Here is a 27244-nt window from a genome sequence, read left to right on the forward strand (position 1 = left end):
AGCCTAACAGACCAAACTAATATGGAGTTGAAATACAGTAGCTGAGCTTTAATTACTTGCTGGAGGCTCTGTAACCAATTAATAAATTGAGCTGTAACCAATGAGGTTGTCTCCACTGTACTTCTGTTTCCCATAAATGCTGTTAGGCCATGTTATTGGTTGGCATTCTCTGAACCTGCTCTGGTTTGCAGGTTGCCTGATTCTTCAGTCTTTTTGTTTTGTTTTGCCACGTTTCATTTTGTTGTTCTTTGCTCAAATAAGCCCAGTTAAAATTTAAACTTGTCTAAGGATATTTCCACGAAACATAAGAAAAGGACATTGGTCACAGAAAAGATGATTGGTCTGGTGTGTGTTAATTTAGTGCTTGCTCAAATAATTTGCCACTTTTTAAAAGAAACCAAGTGGTCACTAAAGTCAGAGGCCACTGTAAATGTTTCAATAAAGGAGTTTAGGAAACCTGCATGTCAGGCCAGGAGCTGTGGCTCACACCTGTAATCCCAGCACTTTGGGAGGCTGAAACAGGCATGTGACCTGAGGTCTGGAGTTCAAGACCAGACTGACCAACATGGAGAAACCCCATCTCTACTAAAAATACAAAACTAGCTGGGTGTGGGATGGGTGTGGTGCTACACGCCTGTAATCCTAGCTACTCAGGAGGTTGAGGCAGAAGAATTGCTTGAACCCGGGAGGCGGAGGTTGCGGTGAGCTGAGATCACACCATTGCCCTCCATTCTGGGCAACAAGAGCAAAACTCCGTCTAAAAAAACAAAGAAAAGAAACCTGCGTCTCTCCTACCCCACAAATTTGGACAACTTTGAGTCACAAAAAAATCACCAGTTGTTTTGTGAACTAAATTACATGAGCTCTAGAACACATGCTCCATCCAAAGTAAACGGAAATTGTCTTTTCCATGCAAAAAGTGCCACACCAAGCCATTCCGTGCCACCAGCTTTATGTAGCATCAAAGTTACATTTTCCACAGAAAACACTCCCTCCACTTTCCCAGAAAGACCATCCACCCGTAATGTCTGGTGATTCAGCCAAGCACATATTATAGGAGCATGTTCCTGGAATCTACAGCACAAATGAATTGTATTAAAGACTTCTCCCCTCTCTAGTAGAGACGTCAGTTGCTGCTTACAGGTCCTTTTGGAGTGAGTGCTGTTGTCATTCCCCTGAGACTCAAGCCTGTCAAATATACCAGACTCTGGCTCTCTCTCTTCTGTTTCTATCAACTCCCATTGTCATTTCCTTCTTCTTCACTGCAGATTCGATCTCTGCATCTACTCCACCCCAAATGCTGTCATTATCATCAGTGACCTAGGCAGGGTTTTTGTGCTCTATTTTGAATATATATTTGTGTGTGTACATATATTTAAAATTGCTCATATATCTATATATAAAATGGCTTATATACACCTATTATTATAGATTATAATAATGTATGTGTATAAATAATATAAACTATATATTGTATATTTTATATACATATTTACGTAATTATGGGAGTGGCATCCCTTTCCCTTGCTATATTCTATTGGTTAGAAGTCGCAAGTCCCAATCACTCTCAAGGGGAGAGTATTACACAAATACTTGAACACTAGGAGATAGAAATTATTGGAGATCAACCTAGGGACTCTTTGTCTAAGTAAGCTTGTGCAAAATTAATTGTGTTTTCCAGGCTTTTAAATATACTCCCACTGTAATCTGAATGTTTGTGACTGTCCCCATCAACGAAAATTTGTATGTTGAAACCTAATCACCAATGTCATTAGGTTAGGATGTAGGGCCTTTGGAAGGTGATTAGGTGATAAAGGTGGAATCTTCATGAATGGGATTAGTGCTCTTATAAAATAAGCCTGAGAGAGACCTTTTTCTGTAAATGGCCAAGTAGTAAATATTTTAGGATTTGCAAGTCAAATGGCCAAATCAAGGATATTATGTAGGTACTTATATAACAAGGGAGAAAAAAAGTCCACTCATATTTATTGATGAAATTCAAAATACAATACTAATTGAGTGTAATTATTGATAATGAGAAGAATTAAATCATCTTTATAATAATAATTATTATTACAGATGGGGGCTCAAAGTTAATGTTTCTATCATCAAAGTCATTTGCTAATGCTCATCTGTTAATGACCTGTAGTGTAATTTTATTTATTTCATTTTGAAAATATCTTTTCATAAAGATAGGAGATGTCAAATGGCTAATATTAATCTGTGAGTATATGATTTGGGGCATATTCATTGCATGGAAGACATTTATGGATTCTAGTAGGTTCATCTCTTTATGTTTGCTTTTAGCATGTCATTACATTGCAAATTAGTCACTTCAAAGTGAGGCTTAGCTTGAAGCTCCTCAATTGCATAGTTAAGTAGATTTTGAAATATGGAAATTGCTTTTGCACTTGCATTAAGTTTTTAACACACTGTTGGTACTTTAGCTCGAGTTCAGAGAATATATCTGCTGAAAATTTCTGTGAGATTGGAGAACTGCCTCTTTTAACTTTTGACAGCACAGGCAGTGCACAGGGCAGCTTGATATTACTATGATTCTAGCAGTGTTAGCTGTCATCAAAATGACTTTACTGTGGTACAAGTTTTGTATATGAACATTGTTTTGCCTTGTAATTTGGGGCTGAATTTATTAAAAAGCATTATCCAATCTGAAACAAAAGCTAACTTCCAAAGCCATTCAGTGTCTGATCATAGTAATTGAGGGCAGTTCTTCCCCTTCAAAAAAAAATTTCCATCTCAGCCCTGAGTTAAAAATAAAAACAAAAACAAAAACAAACAAACAAACAAAAAACCACACACACAACTTTGCAGCGTTAAGTCATTAAACTGCTGTGTGATCCCTCTTGTCAGGACCTTCAGTTTCTAATTTCTGGTGGCTGGTCTACTAGAACAAATTAAGTGCACTGTTGACATTACTGTTCAATAACACCTGATATCATCAAATATTTTCCACAAATTATCTGTCGATAAATAATACAATAAATAACAATAGCCTTACATTTATCACAAGTTTTTTAAACTTGTTCAATCAAGCCTCTTTCTGTCCTTCTCATAATTTTACCATCACTAGCTGTAACATATCTTAGCAGATTTAGCTTCAGGTTGCAATGAATTATTGTTTTTTCAACCTCTTAGAAAATACTGTACTTCTAGGCTGTGCGTGGTGGCTCGTGCTTATAACCCCACTACTTTGGGACGCCGAGGCAGGTGGATCACTTGAGGTCAGGAGTTTGAGACCAGCCTGGCCAACATAGTGAAACTCCCGTCTCTACTAAATACACAAAAATTAGCTGGGTGTGGTGGTGCATGCCTGTAATCCCAGCTACTCAGGAGGCTGAGGCAGGAGAATTGCTTGAACCCGGGAGACGGAGGTTGCAGGGAGCCGGAATTGTGCCACTGTTCTGCAGCCTGGGCGACAGAGTGAGACTCCGTCTCAAAAAAAAAAAAAAAAAAAAAAAAAAGACTGTTGACAGAGATTCGAATCTTCATTCCTTACACTAATAGTTTGAATGCTTATCATCTGAGCTACATGAATCTATCGATCTACCTGGGACACACATATATATTCCACTAACTCATTTGGTAGCTGTAGTCCTAATCTGTGAATCTCCTTTGAATTCTCCTCTTTGCAGAGACAGTTCCATTTTAAAGGGACAATATAATCGCTAAAGCTCCAGAACGCTCTGTTTTCCTGCCTCCTGTCTTCCTTGTCTCCCACCTCTTTATGATTCTATGTCAAGAGCTGTAATGTTCCCTAGAAAAAGTCGCTGAGGTTATTAGCTCCTTCACTCATTTTCCTTCCTTTTCAAACTTGTGTAAATCATAGGAACTGCTTGAGCTCATTTCCAGGGGTTGACTTTTAAAGTGAAAGAAATTGTGGCACTTCCCTTCTTTCACAGATGCACAATCTAAACATTAAGTCAAATGCCTTAGAAAGCCTAAAATGAGCCTGAAATAAAAGTATTTCTCATAGTCCCTTCTCTTTTGATGTTGCTTCAATTTTTCCCTCGGCTTGAGTTCCCATAAGGCAATGAGGCTCCAAGCCAAATACAGTAAGGTTATAAAGAACAAGAGAAACAGACTGGCAAATCAGTGCTTCCATCAAAGCTGTTATTCACTGTCTTGAGTGTCTGTGGGTGGGATCAAAGGCCAAATAAAAATCCAATAAATGAACAACTTTTTGTTTTTAATTAAAAGGAAAATCTAAATTCTACCGCAAATACCTACGTATATTCTGATAGAAGGAAACCAAGGACAGTTCCCATGGGCTCCGTGGCTTAGTTGGTTAAAGCGCCTGTCTAGTAAACAGGAGATCCTGGGTTCGAATCCCAGTGGGGCCTCTGTTGGTCAAGGTGAGAGTGTCTTCATGCCAACTCTCTTTAAACTTGAGGTTTTTCTGTCTTTCCTGTCTACTATCGAGGATCCTCTGCCCCTGATCTTGGACATAACAGGTGGCATCCAAAGGCTTTGGAAACAAACTGAAACTGTGCATCCTCCCAACACAAGACTATATAAAAATAGCACAGAGCAGTACGGTGATTATAGTATACTGCCCATTTTTTGTTTGCTTTTTTTTTTTTTTTTTAAATATAAGCTATATCTTCCATTGGGATTTTCTGTGCAATGTCATTTCAAGTATTCCGATTTTATATAAAGAGTTAAGAACAATGAATTGAAGTTTAGAGAGGGAAGGTATACTGTAGGTGTGGATTTTAATACAGTACTGGCCATGCTCTTGGGATTATAATTCAGCTATAGGCATGTGAAGAGTTAGAATGTCTTCAATTCTCCAAATTTGTAAAATGTCAACTATGAATTAATAATCTATAATTATGAATGTCGATTATAGATACTACAATTATATGTACTATGAATGTCGATTTAATATTGATGAAGGTCAGCTACATAATTTACAGGTCCAGTGTAAAATGAAAATACAGGGTCCCTTATTCAAAAAGCAGGGGCAACTGCCATAAAAAGTGCTAAAATACAAAGCTTTTCCCTTTCAGTCGCTCTTTTTTCAGCCCGTCATGGTATTTTTCATTTTCTGTCTAATGTCACTCTAATTAAGAAAAAATAAAATAAAATTGTAAGTATCAAAATGAATTTTACAGTTCATCTTTATTTCACACATCAAAATTCATGGGGCATCGCGATTGCTTTATTATATATGGAGAAGCAAAAGAAGGCAGACACGTTATTCCTTTGCTTATGTGCCATGTTCTTTTGCTCCCCTGAATATCAACTACTAAACATCAATTAAGAGATGCAGTTCATACGAAATTTTAAGACTGCAAAGGTAGATCGCTGGTAGAGTATCTGAAAAGGCAGTTGCCAAAACCCTGAATTGAACCAGTCTCCTTTAGATCTTCAGTCTAATGCCCTCCCAACCAAGCTATCTTAGCTTACTGCAGACTGAAAACTTTATTCAGTTTCTCTTTCAATACTTCGATTGTTTCCAACTTTTTAGCTTTCAGGTTTCTTAAGTGCTTTTATTATACAATGTATTTACCCACTAAGAAAGACTTGGAACTTATTGACTCCTACATATGATGGCTGAATCCAATTCCCTGGCAGTGTGGAATGGATAGGTGGAGGAGGGACACAGAAGATAAGTGACGGGAATTAAAAAACAAACAAACAAACAAAAAACTTTCTGCTCTTCCACATCCTGTTGGTTGAGCCAGACACAGCAAAGAAAATTTAAAAATAAAAATAAAAATAAAAAAATAAAATGTGATGATGTTCTTTGTTTTTCTTTTCTTTTTGTCTTTGATAACCTTTAAAGATGCAGAGAATTGGAATCCAAGGTTAATTTCTGTTAATGTGGGGTCAGGTTTCTCTCTCCTAGTGATGATTTCGAATGAGCTATTAATCCTTTGTTTTATCCTCTTCCATCTAGTCTTTGCCATAGTCTTTTGCCCTGGGCAGTGCGGAAGTTTATGGCGTACAAATGGAGTCGCACTAAAGGGAGTCCTTTGGATCATGTACGCGAGTTAAGTGTACGAGAAAAGAAAAGAAGGGGTGGTTGTTGGTGAGTAGCTAAAGAACAGTGACATTTTCAGGAAATGAAACCAAGACAGCGCACATGTTAAGTATGCATTCTACCACCAAGCAACACTCTCGTGATAGCCAAGCTCTCTTGCACATACATCTTGATATATCAGTGTCAGTATTTCTAATTTTCAAAACATGATGGTTGGCAGGAGAAAATCCACTGAGATAAATCCCACTGTTTCTGAAATCACTAAACTGGATCTCCTTTAATCGCTATACCACGAGAAAGGTTACTGAACTGCAGACTAAATGACAATGCATCTGCTTCTAGGACATTCCCAGTCCAACCTGAAAAGGGTAGACAATTGCTGAAACATGTTTGTATGAATATTGTTTTACTTGTACATAATTAACCTAGAGTGAATAAGTTTCTTTCTTTTGAACTGATAGAGCTTTGTTTTCCTTTGTTTTTCACATTGTGGAATTTGTCACAGACCATTGTCACAATTGTTTTGACCTAATTAAATTGTGGAGCATATTACTGCTAATTATTTTCAGTATTCCTCTTTTTATTAAGAACTAGAACAAGTCTTTATTGTGGATCAGAAGCTGACTGGGAAACTCGGAGCTAGTTTTAATGTAAGAAACATCACACAATTTTTATTATTCAAAATTTAGGACTTAAATTTAGGAAAGACAATATCAAAAAGAACTGCCAAAATACAACTGTATTACATCAGGATACTAGATGTGTAATTTAAAAAAAATTTTTTTTTGCTGTAAAAATTAATTGAATAGGAATGGTGAGAAGGGAAAAATTTATTAGGATTATAATAATAGTACACTAACAAAAGTCTTAGAAGTTGAGTTCCCTTTTGTCTTCAGAAAATTCTTTTCTTATTTTTATGTAAAATTTTAATAGTCTCTAGAGCTACATTAGCAAAGGAATTCCACTGAATATAAAAGTCTATATAGCCTAATGTATTAAGTTTTTTTTTCTGGAGATAGAAGAAGTTCAGAGAATATGCCTCCTTGAAAAATATTTCACATTCATACAACTGAAGACTTTTAAAAAATGTTCTGGTGTAAATTAGAAAACTCAGGAGTTCTTCTAGATTCACCTTTCTCTACTGCACACCCATATTACACTTGTCTACATGAGACTGATATCTGTAGCATGTGTCTCAATGACACCCCCCAACATAAAAAAAGAATCTACACAAAGAAATGTGCATCTACATAAATAAATGAAGAGCACTGGGAATTATAAGGATGTAGTAAATATATGAATTTTTTTGCTATTATTTAAATCTGTTTAAAAATGATTGTTTAGAATACAAATAATAACAATATGTTTTGGAGTTATAACATATGGAGAGGTTATGTTGTTAACATTAGCACAAACTCCGGTAGAGAAGAAATGAACATATAGTGGTGTAAAGTACTTATCTACCTTATCTATACATGAAGTAATGTAATACCACTTGAAGTTACAGTGTGATTTTTTAAATACATACTATAAAGCCTAAAGCATCTACTAAAATTGAATCATAGGCCTAAGTGTAAAACATAAAACTATACAACCTCTAGAAGAAAACATCTTTGTGACCCTAGGTTAGGCAAAGATTTTGTAGATATGACAACAAAAGCATAAAAGGCAATAATTTGAACTCATCAAAAATTTAAAAGGTTTTCTTTGCCTTTTGTGCATATAGCTCAGTGGTAGAGCACGTGCTTTGCGTGTATGAGGTCCAGGGTTCAATGCCCAGCAATTCCATGGTTTTGTTTATTTGATTTCCCCAAGTACTTTTATACCACACATACCTTCAGTAACGCAATGCGGAAGCCTCTCTCCTACTTTATGCTTTCAGTTCCCTTTTTTTTTTCACCTGCTCACACGGAAATTAAGCATGATTTCTGTGATAGCAGAAAGAAGAAACAAAGAAAAAGAAAAGGCCTATTCAACATCACGAATGCAATAGCACTAACCAGCTTTTCACCTATTCTTTCTTTCTACAATGTTACTTAGGAGAACGAAGAGAAACCAAGAAGAAGAAAAAAAAGACAAGCATGGACAATTTTTTTTTTTTTCCGGACTCGTTATGGAAGTGATAAAAGCATCCCAGGGACAGAACAGCTATTAACTATGCTCTTCCTCTGCCGGCCAATCCAATTCTATTAGCTCTGTGCTATCCAGGACTTCCTTGCATTTTTTAATTCATTGATGGCACTCTGAACATTCCCAGGACTCTCCGGCTTTATTCTTTCAAACATCTATATGCATAGCAGACTTTCCTGTTGTGATAGCTTTGCTCAGTCGCCCATCCTTGCTTCGCTGTTCTGCTTTTGCTGTTGCCCTGTTTATTCCTCTAGTCTGGAAAATCGTCGATTGATTAAAGTTAATAAAATTTTGCAGGTTTTTTTAAAAAAAAAATCCTTTGTGAACACAGTTCTTAAGGGAGGGTTACAGATGGAGGTGTGGAACCAAAATTGAAGACAATCTCAGAGCTCGTGATGCATTAACGAGGATTGAGGGTCAACTGGAAAATGGATGTTGTCACAGCTTCCAACAAATACAGTGTTGGAAACTCTCCGAAGGCTGCCTCTGGACTGAGCAGCACTTCATTTGAGTCAGTATTGCGGGAGAAAGTAGAAATGTGGCAAACATAGCTCAGTTGGAAGAGCTCTGGATTAAAGGTCTAGACTAAAATCAGGGATCCTTCTCTATGACTAAACAGTCCTCAATGTTGGAAGTCTGTGCTTTTTGCTGGTGGAGGAAAGTAGCTTTCATGCAGTTTGCTTGTGAATGGAGCTTGGAGCAGGCTAACAGGAATGGGAAAGTCCAAGGATAAGAAACTGTGTCATTTGGACTATAATCTTAGGGTCTTAGTATACTGTTATAAATGTATTAGGAAACTGTTAGCTGCCAAACAGTATCCAGTTTAGTGATTTCAGGAAAGTGGTGGAATTTAATCCAGCGATCCTTCTCCAACCAACAGAAAATGAAACCAACAAACTGAAAACAAAGTGATATTTTATATATAAGCCAACAGAAGTATTTCACGAGCAGGGGGTGTAGCTCAGTGGTAGAGCGCGTGCTTCGCATGTACGAGGCCCCGGGTTCGACCCCCGGCTCCTCCAGCTGTACGTTTTCTTCATTCTCCTTTCTCATTCTTTGCATGCGTTCGTCGCGCTTCCCCTACTTCTATAAAAAGAGGAGTGTCAAATGTGTTGCTTTTAATACTATGCTGTTTATTCGAACAGTGATCTGTGGCTTTTTATAAAACTTAGCGTGAGAAGAATATATTGCTAACGTGAGTGAAACAAGCAGACGTTGAAACGGGGCACAAATTACTCCACAAGGAGTTCTTGTGGGTCATGGTATTATCATTTCTGACTATATGTAGATATCGACTTGTAGCCCAGCATAAAAAAAAAAATCATAAATAGATAAATTTTCGGCCAGGTCTCCTTGGCAGGAAGCATGAACCCTGCAGTCACACTACGGACCCATGCATTAGGCGGTATCGCTAAAGAGCGAGACAGAAAAAGAAAGTAAACAAGAAAAGATTTTGTGAAATAAGAAAAAAATCAGAGAAAATTTTCCTTGCATCTCTGTTTTATGAGCATTAGGTCGTCCAAGGCTGAGGAGCAGAAAATCTTCCCACTGGTTGCCTTACGCGTCTCTCCTCGGGGCTTCTCCAACAGCCGCCTCTGCCGCTGAGAATTGAATTGTGAGCAACAGAGGAGCTGGGCATTCAGTCCTAAGTTTTTCTGAGTGAGTGAGTAGGTAAAGATTGTCCAAATGGAAGGTGGCACTCAGCGCTTTGCCTCGCGAACGCTTAAAACATAATTTGGATGACTGAAGACAGCCAGCTCTAGTTCGCTGGAACAGCTTACAGCCTGCAGCAAGCGATCTACTAAAAGGTTTTAAAGGTTAGGTCTTGGCTGGGTGCGGTGGCTCACGCCTGTAATTCCAGCACTTTGGGAGGCCTAGGTGGGTGGATCACCTCAGGTCAGGAGTTCGAGACCAGCCTGGCCAACATGGTGTAAACCTCTTCTCTACTAAAAATTTAAAATTAGCCGGGTGTGGTGGCTGGCGCCTGTAATCCCAGCTACCGGGGAGGGTGAAGCAGAAGAAACGCTTGAACTCGGGAGGCAGAGGTTGCGGTGAGCCGAGATCGCGCCCTTCCAGCCTGGGAAACAGAGAGAGACTCCATCTCAAAAAGAAAGAAAAAAACGTTAGGTCTTGGGTTTTGGCAGCAGTTATTTTTATTGCATATTAAATCGACTTTCACAGGAAATGTACACAAAATATGTAATAGAAAACACCAAATAACTATGTAATAGAAGATACCAAATAATCCCCCTGCCCCATTCCCCAAACCAAAACATCTAGCTGAAGTAAAAATCTCAGAAGCATTGCCAAATAGCGTATTTAAATCATTTGCTTTCTACATTTCCTCGATGAACTTCAGGGCTTTTTGTTCTTGAGTCTTTAAATGAATTAATAATACTTCACATATCACTGCACCAAAGGCTCCAAAGGCAGATGTGGCCGAAGGGGTGTGGATGAGGAATAGGTCTAGATAAAGTTGCCTGAATTTCTAGAAAGAAACACTTGTTAAAGAGTCAGTAAAAATTACGGTATATCATTGTTCTGCAGTTTCTTTTCCATACAAATCGTGTGTTGGTGAATGTATCAAAATCGGTATCAGTTTTCTTTGTCAAAGCCTTTGCATGCTACCTTTTGTATTAGAAAAGGAAGTTTTAAATGCAAAGTTGAAATTCCAAATATAGCATCAAATTTCCTTTGTTTGAAAAAAACTAAGAGCATACTCCTCCCAGTTCCTTAAGGAGCAGGAGAGGGAGCAAGGATGACTCACAAGCTCAGTTTTCTCTGACATCCAAACCCAGCTCAGAGGTTTTAACCAGCTAAGTCACAGAGTCCCCTGGCAGCGCTAGCCCCATCAGGTATGTTACGGTCATGCTGCTGTCTGAATTATTTCTGGGCAAAGACAAAATGATAGACCTTCTCTTGACTCCTGATCCTTGCCTCCTGATTGGCCCACAGGGTCGCTAAATCAGTGAAAAACAGCTTGGACCACCTTCCATTTTGCCAAGCATGGATTCTCAGGGCATCTTTTACCTCTTGCTGTTTATAATCCTACAGTATTTAGTGTGGAGCCCTCAACACACCTCTCAGGCAGCTATCAAAAGCCATGAAAGACAAAACATCCCCATGAAGCAGTAGAACTCTGGCCATTGTAATCCATGAGGGAATCCATATTTTGGACACCCCTTTCCAGGAGAAGAGAATAGCTAAGCCCTAGGACCGCAAAGCTTCACACACAAACAAGCCTGGCCAAAGTTAACTCACTTGGCTTCAGGTTGGAGCTCCAGTGTGTTTCTCTTTCTCCAGGTAGTCTCCACCCTATCACAGATTTCCCACACCATTGCACCAGGGCCCCTGATTTTTCACTGCTTCTGACTGTCCGCCCAATTAGAAATGCTAGGAGGAGGTACAAAAAAGCGGAACTCAGAAAGTTGTTTGGGTAAATCTACATCCAGATGGAAGAAGAAAACAAGTCCCAAATGAAAACCTATGTACTTTTCCGCGTTCCCCACAGAAGGGTCCGTACGGCGTTGTTCTGGATTCCCGCTGTAACTTAAAGAGAAACGTTCACAATGTCCGGAGCGGTTGATGTCCTGCAAATGGAGGAGGAATATGTCCTTAAGTTCCTTGCAGCAAGAACCCACTTTGGTGGCACCAATCTTTACTTCCAAATGGAACAGTACATCTGTAAAAGGAAAAGTGATGGCATTGCTCTTGCCATCGCTGCCATTGAAAACCCTGCTGATGTCAGTGTTATATCCTCCAGGAATACTGGCCAGAGGGCCGTGCTGAAGTTTGCTGCTGCCACTGGAGCCACTCCAGTTGCTGGCTGCTTCACTCCTGGAACCTTCACTAACCGGATCCAGGCAACCTTCCGGGAGCCACGGCTTCCTGAGGTTACTGACCCCAGGGTTGACCACCAGTCTTTCACGGAGGCGTCTTTTGTTAACCTACCTACGACTGCTCTGTGTAACACAGATTCTCCTCTGTGCTATGTGTACATTGCCATTCCACTCAACAACAAAGGAGCTTACTCAGTTGGTTTGATGTGGTGGATGCTGGTCCCGAAAGTTCAGCGCATAAGTGGCAGCATTTCCCGTGAACACCCGTGGCAGGTTATGCCTGATCCCTGCTTCCACAGAGATCTTGAAGAGCTTGAAAAAGAAGAGCAGGCTGCTGCTGAAAAGGCTGTGACCAAGGAGGAATTTCAGGGTGAATGGGTAGAAGCAACCACTGAATGGTCTTAAGCTATTCTTGTACAGGCTCTTAGACAACATGGAAATAAGGTTGACGGCAAATAAACATCAGTTTCAAAGAAAGAAAGAAGGAAGGAAGGAAGGAAGGAAAGAAGGAAGGAAGGAAGGAAGGAAAGAAAGAAAGAAAGAAAGAAAGAAAGAAAGAAAGAAAGAAAGAAAGAAAGAAAGAAAAAAAAGAAAAGAAAAGAAAAGAAAAGAAGGAAGGAAGGAAGGAAGAGAGGGAAAGGAAAGGAAAGGAAAAGAAAAAAGAAAAACCTAAGTGTATGCTGTCACAATCACTGCTCTAGCAAACTCTTCAGTGGATCATCATGATCAGGAAACTCAGCAGCGCCTTTGTCTCAGGGAAGCTGCAGTTCGGTTCCTGAGACCTACAAAGAAACACATAGGAGGCATTTAAGTTTAAGTGACTTAAACTTCTGTTACAACCTCCTTACTCTTACCCCGTGCTCCTGGAGAGATTCTGAAACCTCAACCATCACAATGGCACAAATAATAGACACTTTCCTCCTGTTGTTAAATTTTGGAGTGTCCAAATATGTCTACATAAATTTTAGGAGGTAATCCTAAACCATTGTGCCTTCTCTTTTACTTTTAACTTTTTCTTGTTTGTGCAAAATCTGTATCTTCCTGAATACGTGAATAAATTAGGTATCAACTTCTTGGTTCCATCCCAACTTTTGTCTCCTGTCCCCACCCCCGCTAGAATTAACTGAGTGAGGCTCAGTTGTGGCTGGAAAGTCACTGAGATGGGGGTTTAGAGGCAAGGCGACATTTATAACATAGTCAACCAGAAACAACCTCCAATAAAGAGTCAAAAGGTTTTAGACTGGAATGTAGTGTTTCCTGAGCCTGAGGAACTGCCCTGAGAACTTCACTGGTATTCCCGTTTGTAATTTACAGCTCCGTAGTGAACCGATAATCACCGGATAGGGGGAAAGATGGGGATCTTTACAATTGAAAGGTCTCCCTCAGATGATTATCACTCAGGCTTGAGAACGCCAAACTAGAAAGTGGAGCTGCAGAAACTGTAGTGAGCTGAGCTGCTGGGGGAAATTTAGGCAGAAGGAAGCAATGAAACCGAATCAACGGAAATAGGAGAAAGTGGAGGTGAAGCTGACAAGAGGTGGTGAAGAAAACCAGTGGGGAGATAGGAGGAGGCAGGTGGTTGCAGAAGAGGAAGGGACGAAGGAAAGAGCTTGAAGCCAGATCTTTACGGAGGCCCAAGATTTGAATGGCGCTGAAAGTGCCCGCATTGCCAATGTCTCCTAGGCTCCTCTATAATGTTTTGTTTTGAGACGGAGTATCGCTCTGTCGCTTAGGCTGCAGAGCAGTGGCGCAATCTCGGCTCACTGCAACCTCCGCTTCCCGGGTTCAAGCGATTCTATTGCCTCAGCCTCCCAAGTAGCTGGGATTACAGGCGAGCGCCACCGCGCCCAGCTATTTTTCCTATTTGTAGTAGAGACAGGGTTTCGCCATGGTCTCGAGCTCCTGAACTCAGGTAATCCGCCCACCTCGGCCTCCCAGTGTGCTGGGATTACAGGCGTGAGCCACCGCGCCCGGCCCCTCGGCTCCTCTTTGGCTGTAGGAAACCAGAAGGTCTTTCCCTCCTAAGGGAGGTGAACTACAAGTTTCTGTTCCACAGGAAAACATAACCCTTTACGTCCAAGACTGACACCGCTTTGAGAGTGACCTGCGGCTTTTTCCATCTCTGAAAATAATTTTCTCAACTGTGTATTTTGAAAGTCTCGGAATTTCGCCAAAAGCGTCTTTCTTTCGGACAAAATTCTAAACATTCCTTCTTTAGAGAAAGCTGGGATCACAGCGCTCCCATGACTAGTGATTGGACCCACCTTTTGCCGCCCAACCAAGATTCTGTGAGTGGTGGAAATGTAAGGGGAGTATGAGGAAAGGTGGCGGGAAGGAGAGAAATCTAATGGTTGTTTTTCAAGGGCGATTTTGTTTTGCTTTTCTGTCTTCCCACCCCCGCACCCCCACCCCCGATTTCTTAATAGTATTGAGAAACGGCAGCAAAGGAGAAGGAGTCTTATGTGGCTGGCATGCCTGTTGCTTCACTATCAGGGGATCTTGAATAAGCAGCTTCTCTATTTCAGTAAATGACTATAAAGCTGTGCTGAAGCAGTCAGGTTGGGAGGCTGAAGGAGTGTTAGGACCCATAGTACAAATGAATGACTACCAAATGGCTTACCTTCTCTGTGAGTAGAAAAACACAAGCTAGGGTATGCACAAAGGAAAAAGAAAAGACGAAGTTTGAAACGAAGTATTCAAACACAAGTATTCAAGCACTGAAACGAAATGCTCAAAGTATAAGAAAACGCTCGTGGAGGTGCTGGGGATTGAACCCAGGGCCTCATGCATGCTAAGCATGCGCTCTACCACTGAGCTACACCCCCACTTGACGTTCTTTTTTCTTATCGGTTTATTATATAGTGTTATCTAAAGGTGAGGGCTTAGGTGTGATACGTTAAAGTCCACTATGTATGACTCCTGTTTCTGAAATTTCTGAATGGAATCTTGTCTTAACGCTGTGTCAAGAGGAGAAAGGCATTCTGGACGGAAAGACCCTTGGATCCTCCCGTCATCTATTTCAAGGACTGCTTTTAGCCAACTGTCTGTGTCAGTTTCCATCCACTTGGAGCGAAATCCCAGGATTGAATCTTCTCGTATGCTTGTATGTGTTCAGATTCTTTCCTTTTTAAAAAAAACCTTCTCTGCCTATGAAGTTGCCAACCCACACACACACACACACACACACACACACACGGTTGTGCCAGAGAATATAAAGACTAGTTCTGTGAATGCTGCAGAGAAAACCTAGATCCAGGTGAGGAGATAAGAAAAGATGTAGCAGAAGAAAAAGCTTCTTCACAGTAAAGAAAACAATCAACAGAGGAAAAAGGCAAACTATGGAATGGGAGAAAATATTTGCAAGTCATTTATCTGATAAGGGATTAATATACAAAATAAATTTTTTAAACTGCTACAAGTCAACAGCCAAACACACACACACACACACACACACACACACACAAACTTAAGATCCCAAATAACCTGATTTTAAAATGAGCAAAGGACTTGAGTAGACATGTCTCCAAAGAAGACATACAAATAGCCACTAGGTATGTGAAGAGGTGCTCTTAACATTACTAATCATCAGGAAAATGCAAATCAAAACCACAACAGATATCACCTCACACCTATTAAGATGCCTGTTATTAAAAAGAACTCGAAAGATAAGTGTTAGTAAAGATGTTGAGAAATTGGAACCCTTCTACAACTGTTGGTAGCTAAAATGATGCCACCACTATGGAAAATAGTATGGAGTTTCTTCAAAAGATAAAAATAGAATTACCACATGATCCAGCAATCCCACTTCTGGGTATATGTCACCAAAAAATCGAAATTTGAATCTCAAAGAAACATATACACTCCCATGTTCACTGCAGCATTATTCACAGTAACCAAGATAAGGAAACAATCCAAATGTCCATTGACAGATGAGTGGACAAAGAAAATATGGTATATACATACAATGGAATGTTATTCAGCCTTTTATAAAAAAAGAAATTCTGCCATTTGCACCAGCATGAATGATTAACCTGGAAGACATTATGCTAAGTGAAATAAGCCAGTCACAGAAGGACAAATATTTCATGATTCCACTTATATGAGGTATCTAAAATAGTCAAACTCATAAAAGCAGAGAACAGGATGGTGATTGTCAGGGACCAGAGGCAGAGGGAAATGGAGAGTTGTTGCTCAGTGAGTTAAAATGTTAGTTATGAAACATGAAAAATTCTAGAGATCTATTGCACAACATAGTGCCTTCAGTTAACAATACTATAATGTACACTTAAAAATTTGTTAAAAAGATAACTCTCATGTTTAAGTCTTCTCACCACCCATGCACATGAAAGAACACAAAGAAACTTTTGGAGTTGATAAATGTGTTTATTACCCTGATTGTGGAAATAGCATTATAAATGTATGCATATGTCCTCACTCACAAATTGCTTACCTTCAACTTGTGTAGGGGTTTTGCATATATCAACTGTACTTCAATAAAGTTGTTATTAACTCCTGAAAAACAACCGTGCAAGCAAAGACAAGAGGTTAATTCACAACGCTTGACAAAAACAAAGAGTGACAAAGGTGGCAGTTTTGCACATGGTTGCGTCCAACATCTGGATTTGGAAATGTGGCAGCGGCTTCATCAGCGACTCTACAGCTCTGATTTTTTTTGTTTGTTTTGTTTTTTATTTTTTATGGAGATGGGATGGGGGGGCGGGTCTGTCTTCTCCCTATGTTGCCCAGGCTGGTCTTGAACTCCTGGGCTTAAGCGATCCTCCCTCCTCGGCCTCCCAAAGTGCTTGGATTACAGGTCTTTGCCGCCAAGCCTGGCTAGCTCTGGTTTTAAAGACAATACAAAAGAAGACGAAGACAGAGGACTCTTTCAGAGCAAATTTTTTTGAGCAAGGAGGAAAGCACAAAGGAAGCTGGGCTCAACCTGAGAAAACCAATTCAGCCTTTGTAAAACCTTCCCTACACCCGCACGAGTGAAAATTTCATCAGTCCCTGAAGTGCAGAAAGTAAACTCTTTCTACCTTTAGCCAAAACGTGCTGCGACTGTTGAATCCAGATACAAATATTGGACAACACTGTAAACCCGGCAGGGGTGTAAGGGAGAGTACGGAGAAGTTTATCGCTAATCTACAGGTTATGTTCTTACTATACTAGAAAGGCAAGTGGCTGGGAACTGAAATGATCTGAGAAGTGGATGCAAGGGAAGGCTTTGAGAAGGAAGGAAGGGCTCTTGGCGCCGGGAGGGATGAAACTGAGTGGAGGAGAGAAGAAGCAGCGGAGAATAAGGCAGAAGAAAAATCGGGGATGCGTCTTTAAAGATGGATAGTATTGGGACAAGCGCGGAGGAAGAAAGCAGCCATGCGCCGCGTCTCTGCCAAGCTTTCTCTACGCCCTGGGGAAGAGAGAAGGCTCTAGGGGAGTGGTTTCAAAGTGTGTATCCCACAAAAGGATACGGCTCGTGTTGTCCAAGATTTTGTGACTGTGAGAGTGCCTCACTGCACTCTCCATCGCAGGAAACAGGCTGAGCATTTTCGAGGGCGTATGGTTGAGTATTCGTGGAGCAGTAGCCCCTGGTATTGGAGGTTTGAGGAAAGTGACGTTGTATCAGTTCTCATGTGGGAGCAGCCTGCAGCTTTGATACAGGCAGCAACTGTTTTGTTTGTGCTTCTTTTTGTTTGTTTATTTTGGCATGTTTGAGTTTCAAACACAAGAGAAACAATGAGGAAGAAAGGTTAAGTAGTGACTGAATGTTTGGGGTTAGAGTGGATACCCACTAAAACCATCGCACTTCTGGCTAGCTCAGCTCGAAATGCATCAGGCCATTCGTCCGGAAATTTAGGAAGCACGATGCTGTTCTGAAGTAGATACTTCCCATTTTCCCATACTTCTTTTTAATTCATACTCAACAGGCTGCTGAACCCAGCTCTCTCCTGGAGCAATCGGGGGAGTATTTGCGGTGCGGTTTGCTACTTATATACTCTTTTGTCTCAGCGGGTTTCTGAAGAGCAATATTTGACAACGGGGAAAGTCGGATTTACAGAGAGCTGTTCATTCAAGGCTCTTTTCTGCCCTATTGTCAAGTGGATGAACAAAACACTGACTTAAGATATGAGGAGGATCGCACAGTGTTGAGAGTGTAAAAAGTGTTAAGTCAAAACATAGATATAGTTTGCTCATAATGTAAATTATTATTATTATTGTATTTATTTGTTTATTTATTTATTTTTTGAGACGGACTCTCGCTCTGTCGCCCAGACTGGAGTGCAGTGGCGCGACCTCGGCTTACTGCAAACTCTGCCTCCCGGGATCAAGCGATTCTCCTGCCTCAGCCTCCCGAGTAGCTGGGATTACAGGCACCCGCCACTACGCCTGGCTAATTTTTGTATTTTTAGTAGAGACAACATGTCACCATGTTAGTCGGGCTGATCTCGAACTCCTGACCCCAGGTGATCCACTCGCCTCGGTTTCCCAACGTGCTGGGATTGATTACAGGCATGAGCCACAGTGCTTGGCCATAAATTTATTAATATCATCAAAAATTATTGGTCAGGAGCAGTGGCTCACACCTCAAATCCCAGCACTTTGGGAGGCCAAAGCAGGAGGATCAATTGAGTTCAGGAGTTAGAGACCAGCCTGGCTAACATAGTGAGAGCCTGTCTCTACAAAAACAAAAAAAAAGAAAAATTAGCCAGGTGTGGTGCACACCTGTGGTCCCAGCTACAGCAGAGACTGAGGCAGGAGGATTGCCTGGGCCTAGGGGTTTGAGGCTGCAGTGAGCTGTGCTTGCAGTGCCAATGCATTCCAGCCTGGGTGACAGGGCAAGACGTCAACTCAAAAAATAAATAAAATAAACTTTACTTTAAAAAAATTACTGAAGGAGCAGCCAGAGTGTCTCACGCCTGTAGTCCTAGCATTTTGGGAAACCAAAACATGAGAACTGAGTCCAGGAGTTTGTGCTCAAGTAATAACAATAATATCAGCACTCAATCTTGGTATCTTAAAACTTGACATTTAAATGAAATTTTGATTTGAGTCAATTAAGAATACAATATTCCACTTTTGCATAATTAACCATGAATTCACGCAGCAAATCGAAATTTATTTATTTTATTTTTATTATTATTATTTTTTGAGATGGTGTCTCACTCTGTCATCCCGGCTGGGATGCAGTGGCATGATCTCAGCTCACTGCAACCTCCACCTCCCGGGTTGAAGTGATTCTCGTGTCTTAGCCTCCCGAGCAGCTGGGATTACAGGCGCACGCCACCACATCCAGCTAATTCTTGTGTTTCTAGTAGAGATGGGGTTTCGCCATGTTGTCCAGGCTGGTCTTGACCTCCTGACCTCAGGTGATCCGCCGGTCTCGGCCTCCCAAAATGCTGGGATTACAGACGTGAGCCACCATGCCCGGGCCAAATTGGGATTTAGCACCCACATTTATCTTAACTCAGTAGTTCCTAAGTAAAACAAATTTGTAAGGCCGGGAGCGGTGGCTCATGCCTGTAATCCCACCACTTTGGGAAGCCGAGGCGGGCGGATCACGAGGTCAGGAGATAGAGAACATCCTGGCTAACACGGTGAAACCCCGTCTCCATTAAAAAAATTAGGCAGGCGTGGTGGCATGCGCCTGTAGTCCCAGCTACTCAGGAGGGTGAGGCAGGAGAATCGCTTGAATCCGGGAGGCGGAGGTTGCAGTGAGCCAAGATCGCAGTTCTCACCACTGCACTCCAGCCTGGGCGATAGAGCGAGACTCCGTCTCAAAAAATAAATAAATAAATAAAGATTTGTTTGTAGGCCAATCTAGGAACAATTAATTCACACCCATCTCTACTTTGAACCACCCCAAAGGCTGATTTATGTGAATTTAATTTCACTTCAGAATTAAACTCCTTTGCACGTCCTGTCTTTTTGTTTTTGTTTCTTGTTTTGTTTGCCAAGAGACTGCATTTGCGCTTGTAGTTCACCCCTGCTCAAGCAAGACATACATTCAGTTTTGTTTTTTCAGATGTGAGTAAATGCCTCTTTTCCTCAGCAATATAGGGTCCTGTGAGGTTTCTTAGGGGGCCCTGGCTCATTTTGCTGATAGGGTTGCCAGACTCTTACCGTGATAATAGTGCATTCTTTGAGCACTTTGTTTTTAAATTCTGGCCACCCTTCAAAACTATGAGGTTGAGTGAGTGTCCCAACCACATGAGTTCCAGGTTATTGTAATTGAGCCTTTATCACTACATTTTGATGAAAGGTTTTCCTACTAGGATTTGGATTTGTGACCTTCAGATTTTTGTGGAAATTTATTAACAATGTTTGACTCTCGAATTTTGAGAGCCCAAGGAAAGTTTTTGATAGAAACTTCCTTTTCTTGGTGATATACTCTCCTTGATTGTGACTTCTTCCTCTTCTTCTTCCTCTTTTTCTTTTTCTCTTTCTCCTTCACCTTCTCCTCGTTCTCCTCCTTGTTTCTGCTTTTATTAACCAAGGTCTGGAACGACTTTATTTTTCTGTTTACCGTTTTATTTAAGCTTGTGTTGAGAGTAATAAGGAAATGGTAGAAATCAGAGAGAATGGCATAGGCCCTGTAAGTCACCATCATCTTTAATGTGGATGTTAACCCGTACAAGTACCCCCTTAGAGTTGCATTTGCTTTCTAGGGCAAAATCTTTGCTGTAAAAATCATTTTTATTTTATAGAGTATAATTGTCAAACAGTCTTAGATTTACAGAAAAAATTAGAAGATATTAGAGTTCCCATATACCCTGCACCCAATACTCTTACTATTATGATAGTCCTTACTATTAAGATGGTAGTTTTCTGCCGGGCGCGGTGGCTCACGACTGTAATCCCAGCACTTTGGGAAGTCAAGACGGGCGGATCACTTGAGATCAGGAGTTCGAGACCAGCCTGGCCAATATGGTGAAACCCCCTCTCTACTAAAAATACAAAAATTAGGCGGGTGTGGTGACAGGAATCCTAGCTACTCCGGAGGCTGAGGCAGGAGAATCGCTTGACCCCGAGAGGCGGAGTTTTCAGTGAGTCGAGATCAGCACTGCACTCCTGCCTGGGTGACCGAGCGAGACTCCGTCTCAAAAAAAAAAAAGTACTTTTTGTGTTGTGTTTGTTAAATTCATGAAACAAGCAGGACAAGACCATAAATTGGAAAAACCAAGCCAATTCCAAATTACGAACGCCTCCGGTAGTACCTACGCCACAAAGTGCACTTTAAGAATCAGTACACACCTTGCTTACTGGGTTCTTGCTTTTCGTCAATATCCTTCGCTCATTTCAAGTTTCCAAACGGTTTTTTTTAAAAACCGTCTTGCAGAAAGCTCAAGCAAACATGCAGAAACTAAAGCTATTTCCTGACAATAGTAAGGACACGACCACGAAGGGACTCGAACCCTCAATCTTCTGATCCGGAATCAGACGCCTTATCCATTAGGCCACGCGGCCGCACGCGGGTGTTGATTCTCAAACACGAAGACTGAAGTGCAGTGGGGAAACGTTGAGTTTCTGTTTTCAAACCTTTAACTTCGCAATTGGAGATTTAACAACCAGAAGCGGGGCAGGGAGAGGCGGGGGAGGATGTGCGCAGGAAGAATAAAACTCCATCCAAAATTCCTAATAGCAATTCCTTAGAATTATAAACTGCGAGATGATCAGAAGTGACATCTTTGCCTTCTTTGAAGACTCTCTTCTGTAAGTTACTAATAATGATGATGCAAATTCGGGTACAGAAATACAAGCCAAGAACTCAAGTCTGCAATGAAGGAGTGGACATGACAGCGTAAGAGGGAGCATCATTGTTTGATATATTTTAACCTTTTCCGTCTCAAAGATATAATGGTGCTTTCTCCAGGGAGAAAAGCCTGTAAGCTCAAAGAAGAGCTCCCCTGGAACAAAAGACACTGGAGACCGTAAGAGGTGGGAGGTAGGGAGGGGGACAAGGATTGAAAAACTCCCTGTTGAGTATTATGCTTACCACCTGGGTGATGCGTTCAATCGTAACCCAGAGAGCGGCAACACGCAATACACCCTTGTCCCAAACCTGCACTGTACTCCCTGCATCTAAATAAAAGTTGAAATTAAAAAAAAATAAAAATAAAAAAAAAGCTCCGCCTTGTCAGAAAAGCCCCAAGCATTTTGCCTAAAGGTTGCTTGCTCTAAGCTCACCTTTGGATTGATCCACAAAACAATCTAGGACGACTTTTTGTGACCCTTTCCCCAGTTATGTCCCGTATGTTGATAGGGTAGGAAAGATTAAAAAAAAAAAAAAAAAAAGACAAGTTTGTAAAGTAAACCAATTGCAAATTCCCTCAGTTTTCGCGTGGTCTTGGCTTCTTAGAAATGACGAGCTTGGCCGGGCGCGGTGGCTCAAGCCTGTAATCCCAGCACTTTGGGAGGCCGAGGCGAGTGGATCACGAGGTCAGGAGATCGAGACTATCCTGGCTAACATGGTGAAACCCCGTCTCTACTAAAAATACAAAAAACTAGCCGGGCGTGGTGGCGGGCGCCTGTAGTCTCAGCTACTTGGGAGGCTGAGGTGGGAGAATGGCGTGAACCCGGGAGGCGGAGCTTGCAGTGAGCCGAGATCACGCCACTGCACTCCAGCCTGGGAGCACAGCGAGACTCCGTCTCAAAAAAAAAAAAAAAAAAAAAAAAAAAAAAAGAAATGACGAGCTACTGGGAAGAAACTTTCATTTTTCCAGTGCCCAGTCTTATCTCCTTTCCCGAGAGAGATGCATCTCTCAGCCCTTAACTTGTCCTGGATCCCTTGTACACCATTTTCTCCAGGTTTCTCCAGTCAAAACTCAAGAATTGTTTTAGGCCATATTTTGGATGGTATATCCTATGTACACTAATTTATCAAGTAATGACCCATGTATGAGACCACTGAACGCTAGTTCTGGGGCCGGAGTAGATGAGTCTGGGTAGATCAAGGAAATGTCTTCTACTGTTTCCTATGAAACCGATTTAGTTAAGTCCCTTTCTTTCTCGGAAAGCGTCCTATGAAGGGTATTAGATTGAATAATGGTTTCTGGTGTGATTCAGTTTGGGGAGGCTACTTACTCTAGTCAATGCTGAAGAATCCAACTCCACTTTGGGCAAGATGCCCTACCAGGACTTATGTTCCAACAGACTCAAACTTATTCACCTGTTTTAAGATTGTTCTCAGTTTTGGTTCCTCACCTTCTCACTAGTGGATGTTGTGCCCAAAGAAGAGCAACCCAAAATCTCAAAATCTAACAAATTTAAATAAATGGGCATTTTTCGTTCAGTCTGGAGGAGGAAAAGTTAACTGGCAGACATAGACAGCAATTAGTAAAGTTGGCACAGTTAGTAAGATTGGCACACTGAGCAAAACCGTCAAAAATTATTTATTTATTTACTTTTACCTGCTCTTTGCGGAGCAGGGCTACCCTATAGAAAGTGTGTCCAAAGTAGCCTGAAATTTCTTTCTTCAGGAGGATGCTAAAAAGGATTGGCACTGAAATTTGAAAGAATAATACTAAGAAGCTATTAAATTGTATAAAATGTTTGTTTATACCAGTGATATCACTTCCTCTCCAAAGCCTTTCAAAGTTTTCTCTGGTGCCTTTTGATTTTTATCTGATGTGTTCCAGGCAAGATTCCTTTAAAATTTTTAAACATTTCTAACAAAAGCGTTTTGTAAGGAATCCAAGAGAAATTTGAAAGCATGACATTCTTAATCTCTCTATATCAATCTGTCTAGATAATTTCACTCAAGAAATGGATGGAGGAGGGTGTCTGTAGATAAAGGCTTTTATAATTGAGCTTTTTAAAAAAATAGCATTTATTGATTTATTTAGATGAAACCAGACAATCTGCCAAGCCCCGAATCAAATTGGGGGATGTATTAGACCTTTAGACAAAGAATCTCCCAATGTAGCTACTTTAGCCATTTTACAAAAACTCATAATGCATGACCCTAGTAATCTTCTTAACTTAGAATTTGGAAAACAGCATTTCCTGTGAGGTGTGATCCAGTGTACAACAAACGTTCACTCACACACACAGAAAGAACTAAGATTTGCAGCCTTTATGGTTTGGTTATTGACCTGACGTGTGTGTGTGTGTGTGTGTGTGTGTGTGTGTGTGTGTGTTGGGGTGGGGGCTACTGTGAAAGGAAAGGATAAAGAAAACTCAGCGAATTAAGGTTTTCTACTCATATATCTATTTGTCATTCTTTTGTCTATATGTCTTTTAAAAGAAGACATACAAATGTCTTGATCATCAAATAAATGCAAATCAAAACTAAAATGAAATATTATCTCACCCAAGTTAAAATGACTTTCATACAAAAGACAGGCAAGGATGTGAAGAAAGGAGAACCCTAGTACACTCTTGGTGGGAATATAAATTAGTACAACCACTGTGGAGAACAGTATGGAGGCTCCTCAGAAAACTAAAAATATTACCATATAGTCCAGCAATCCCCCTGCTAGGTATATACCCAAAAGAAAGTAAATTAGTATATCAAAGAGATATGTGCACTCTCATCTTTATTGCAGCACTATTCACAATAGCCAAGATTGGGAAGCATCCTAAGTGCCCATCAACAGATAAATGAATAAAGTAATGTTGTTCATATACACAACGGGGTGCTATTCAGCCATGAAAAGAATGAGATCTTGTCATTTGCAAAGTGGATGGAACTATGCTCTGTGCAGGAAACACGAGAGGGGAGAAGAAAAGACATACACACAGTACCTTTAAGGGTAAATAACATTTATCCCACATAAATGGCAATGCAGATATAATAAGTAAATTGCAATGGGAAGGGGAGAAGAGAAAAGATATATATATGTATATAGTAAATATATTTATATAGTATATATATACGCATGTATATAGTGTGTGTGTGTATATATATATAATGAAGGATTCATCACCAGACCAGGAAGCAACAGCCCAGGCTCCAGAGTCAGCCACTCATCTGTACACAGAGAAGGAGAGGCCTCAAGAAGCTATGGTGCGGTCTGGGACCTTAGCTCTTTTTGTAACAAGTTGTTTGGCATAAGGCCCAGTCACAAGGGCCCTTCGTGACTGGGCTCAAGGAACAAGAAAAGGTCAACTTGTTTTTGAGATTGCCTGTTGTTTTTCAATAACTTACATGTAGGAATAGATTGAAATAGAGATTTCTCCGAAACAGCACTGGATGAACACCTCAAGGGGCTCATACAGCCTGTTCCAGGATTTGGTGACCATTGTTTGTGTCCACGTTCAATTGAGTTCAAATTTAATATGTAACTTTTCCTCAACAAACTAGAGGACATTATGTTAAGCCATGTACAGAAAGTAAAACTTCACATATTCTCTCTCATTTGTGGAAGCCAAAAATAAAACAATCGAACTCATGGAGACAGAGAGTAGAATGATGGTTACCAGAGGCTGGAAAGGGTATTGGAGGGGGCAGTGAGATGGTTAATGGATACAAAAATACAGTTAGCATGAATAAGATCTACCATTTGATAGCACAACAGGGTGATTATAGTCCACAACAATTTATTGTACATTTAAAAATAACTTAAAGATAATAACTGGAATGTCTGTAACACAAAGAAATAATAAGGTGTTGAGGCGATGGATGAGGTGATGGATGCTTCGTTTAACCTAATATGATTATTACACATTGCATGCCTGCATCAAAATATCCTTTTTATCATATATACATATATATGTTATGCACCCATAAAAATTAAAAATGTAAAAAGATCCATAGATGAAGTAAAAATACCTTTAAAAGTAAAACAAGGAAAAAAGAAAGAAAAGATCCATTATTAATTACTGCCTTTGTCTATCGGTGTTTGGAGAACGAATATCTGTCAGAAAAAGGCTTGCTGTGTTTAACATCACTATTTTTAAAATAGACTGTGACCAGCAAAAACGGCACTAAATGGTAAACCAAAAGACACTGTTACACGCGGTTTTCCCTCTCTGGCCAGCCAGACTGCCGGTCTGAGGTCCACTTGACAAAGTGATACCTGGCTGGCAGTTTCATCCACCAACAGGAAGGGGTCCGTTATGGAATGTTCTCTTGCATCTTCAAATTCTTCTTCCTTCGTCTCTCTTACCCTCTGCCGACAAAGGCTGCAAGAAAGACATACAAGACAATACTGAGGGATATGAACAAAAGTAGCTCCACTGTTGCCTCGAGAAGTTTAGGTTGCAGGTAACTGGCGAGAATGAAACCCTCTGTATCTAGCAAGTCTGCAGTGCTTTGTGTAGAAGACGCCTCATCTCAGGTTCCGAAAGTCTACAGAAAGGAGATGTTTAAAAGAAGAAAAGGAAAATGTTCCTAGCGGTCATAATGTCTCTCTTAAGCAGGATCTTCGAAATGAGGAGAATTCAAGTAACGTGACTTACAAATTGCAACATGAAACATAAAACGAACGGAACAAATGGAGAAATCTAGATTAGATACTCCGGTGGACAACATTTTACGAGGGTCTGGGTAGCTCAGTCGGTAGCGCATCAGACTTTTAATCTGAGGGTCCAGGGTTCAAGTCCCTGTTCAGGCGGACTTTTCATCTGTTTTACTCCAGATCAGGAGTCCCCAGCCTTCAGTACACGAACCGGGTACAAGGCAGCGCGACAGGAGAGCCAGCGAAGCTTCATCTGCCCTTAAACAGCAACTCCCCCATCGCTCCTATGACCGCCTGAGCTCCCCCTTCTCCCAGATAAGCGGAGGCGTCAAATTCTCATAGAAGCCCAAACCCCATTGTGAACTGCACATGAAAGGGATCTAGATTGTGGGCTCCTTATGAGAATCTAATGCTTGATGATCCGTCACTGTTTTCCATCACTGCCAGATGGGACCTTCTAGTAGCAGGAAAACAAACACAAGGCTTCCAGTGATTCTACATTATGGTGAGTTGGATACTTATTTCGTTATATATTATAATGTAATAACAATATAAATGAAGTGCACAATAAATCTAATGTGCTTGAATCATCCCCAAATCATCCCCCCAACCCCTACTCCCTCATCCATGGAAAACATTGTCTTTGATGAAACAGTCCCTCGTGCCAAAAAGGTGGGGAACTGCCGCCCTAGATAGTTTATACCAATTAAGCACAGGAAAAGGTTCAGATATTGTTTGTACAGTTAGTAAAACTTTACTACTTTATGCATCACAAATGTGGAATGATTTACATCATGAAATTACTAGCTCTAAGGGATTGCCTTAGTAAAGTTGTTTTCCAAACACCAGAATACAGAAATCTAAACTATTTT

At 40.7% G+C, this 27244-nt stretch overlaps 5 non-coding genes across 5 annotated transcripts; 3 read left to right on the top strand and 2 right to left on the bottom strand.

Moving 5' to 3' along the window:
* Positions 1 to 4287: 4287 nt before the first annotated feature.
* Positions 4288 to 4361, top strand: TRNAT-AGU. The gene has a single exon. It is a non-coding gene; the product is annotated as a tRNA-Thr (tRNA).
* A 4726-nt stretch (positions 4362 to 9087) lies between these two features.
* Positions 9088 to 9159, top strand: TRNAA-CGC. The gene has a single exon. It is a non-coding gene; the product is annotated as a tRNA-Ala (tRNA).
* A 5570-nt stretch (positions 9160 to 14729) lies between these two features.
* TRNAA-AGC lies at positions 14730 to 14801 on the bottom strand. The gene has a single exon. It is a non-coding gene; the product is annotated as a tRNA-Ala (tRNA).
* Positions 14802 to 21365: 6564 nt separating this feature from the next.
* TRNAR-CCG lies at positions 21366 to 21438 on the bottom strand. Its single transcript has one exon. It is a non-coding gene; the product is annotated as a tRNA-Arg (tRNA).
* Positions 21439 to 26455: 5017 nt separating this feature from the next.
* Positions 26456 to 26528, top strand: TRNAK-UUU. The gene has a single exon. It is a non-coding gene; the product is annotated as a tRNA-Lys (tRNA).
* Positions 26529 to 27244: the final 716 nt, after the last annotated feature.

This window comes from Theropithecus gelada, chromosome 4, assembly GCF_003255815.1.
Source record: "Theropithecus gelada isolate Dixy chromosome 4, Tgel_1.0, whole genome shotgun sequence".
Taxonomy (NCBI): domain Eukaryota; kingdom Metazoa; phylum Chordata; class Mammalia; order Primates; family Cercopithecidae; genus Theropithecus; species Theropithecus gelada.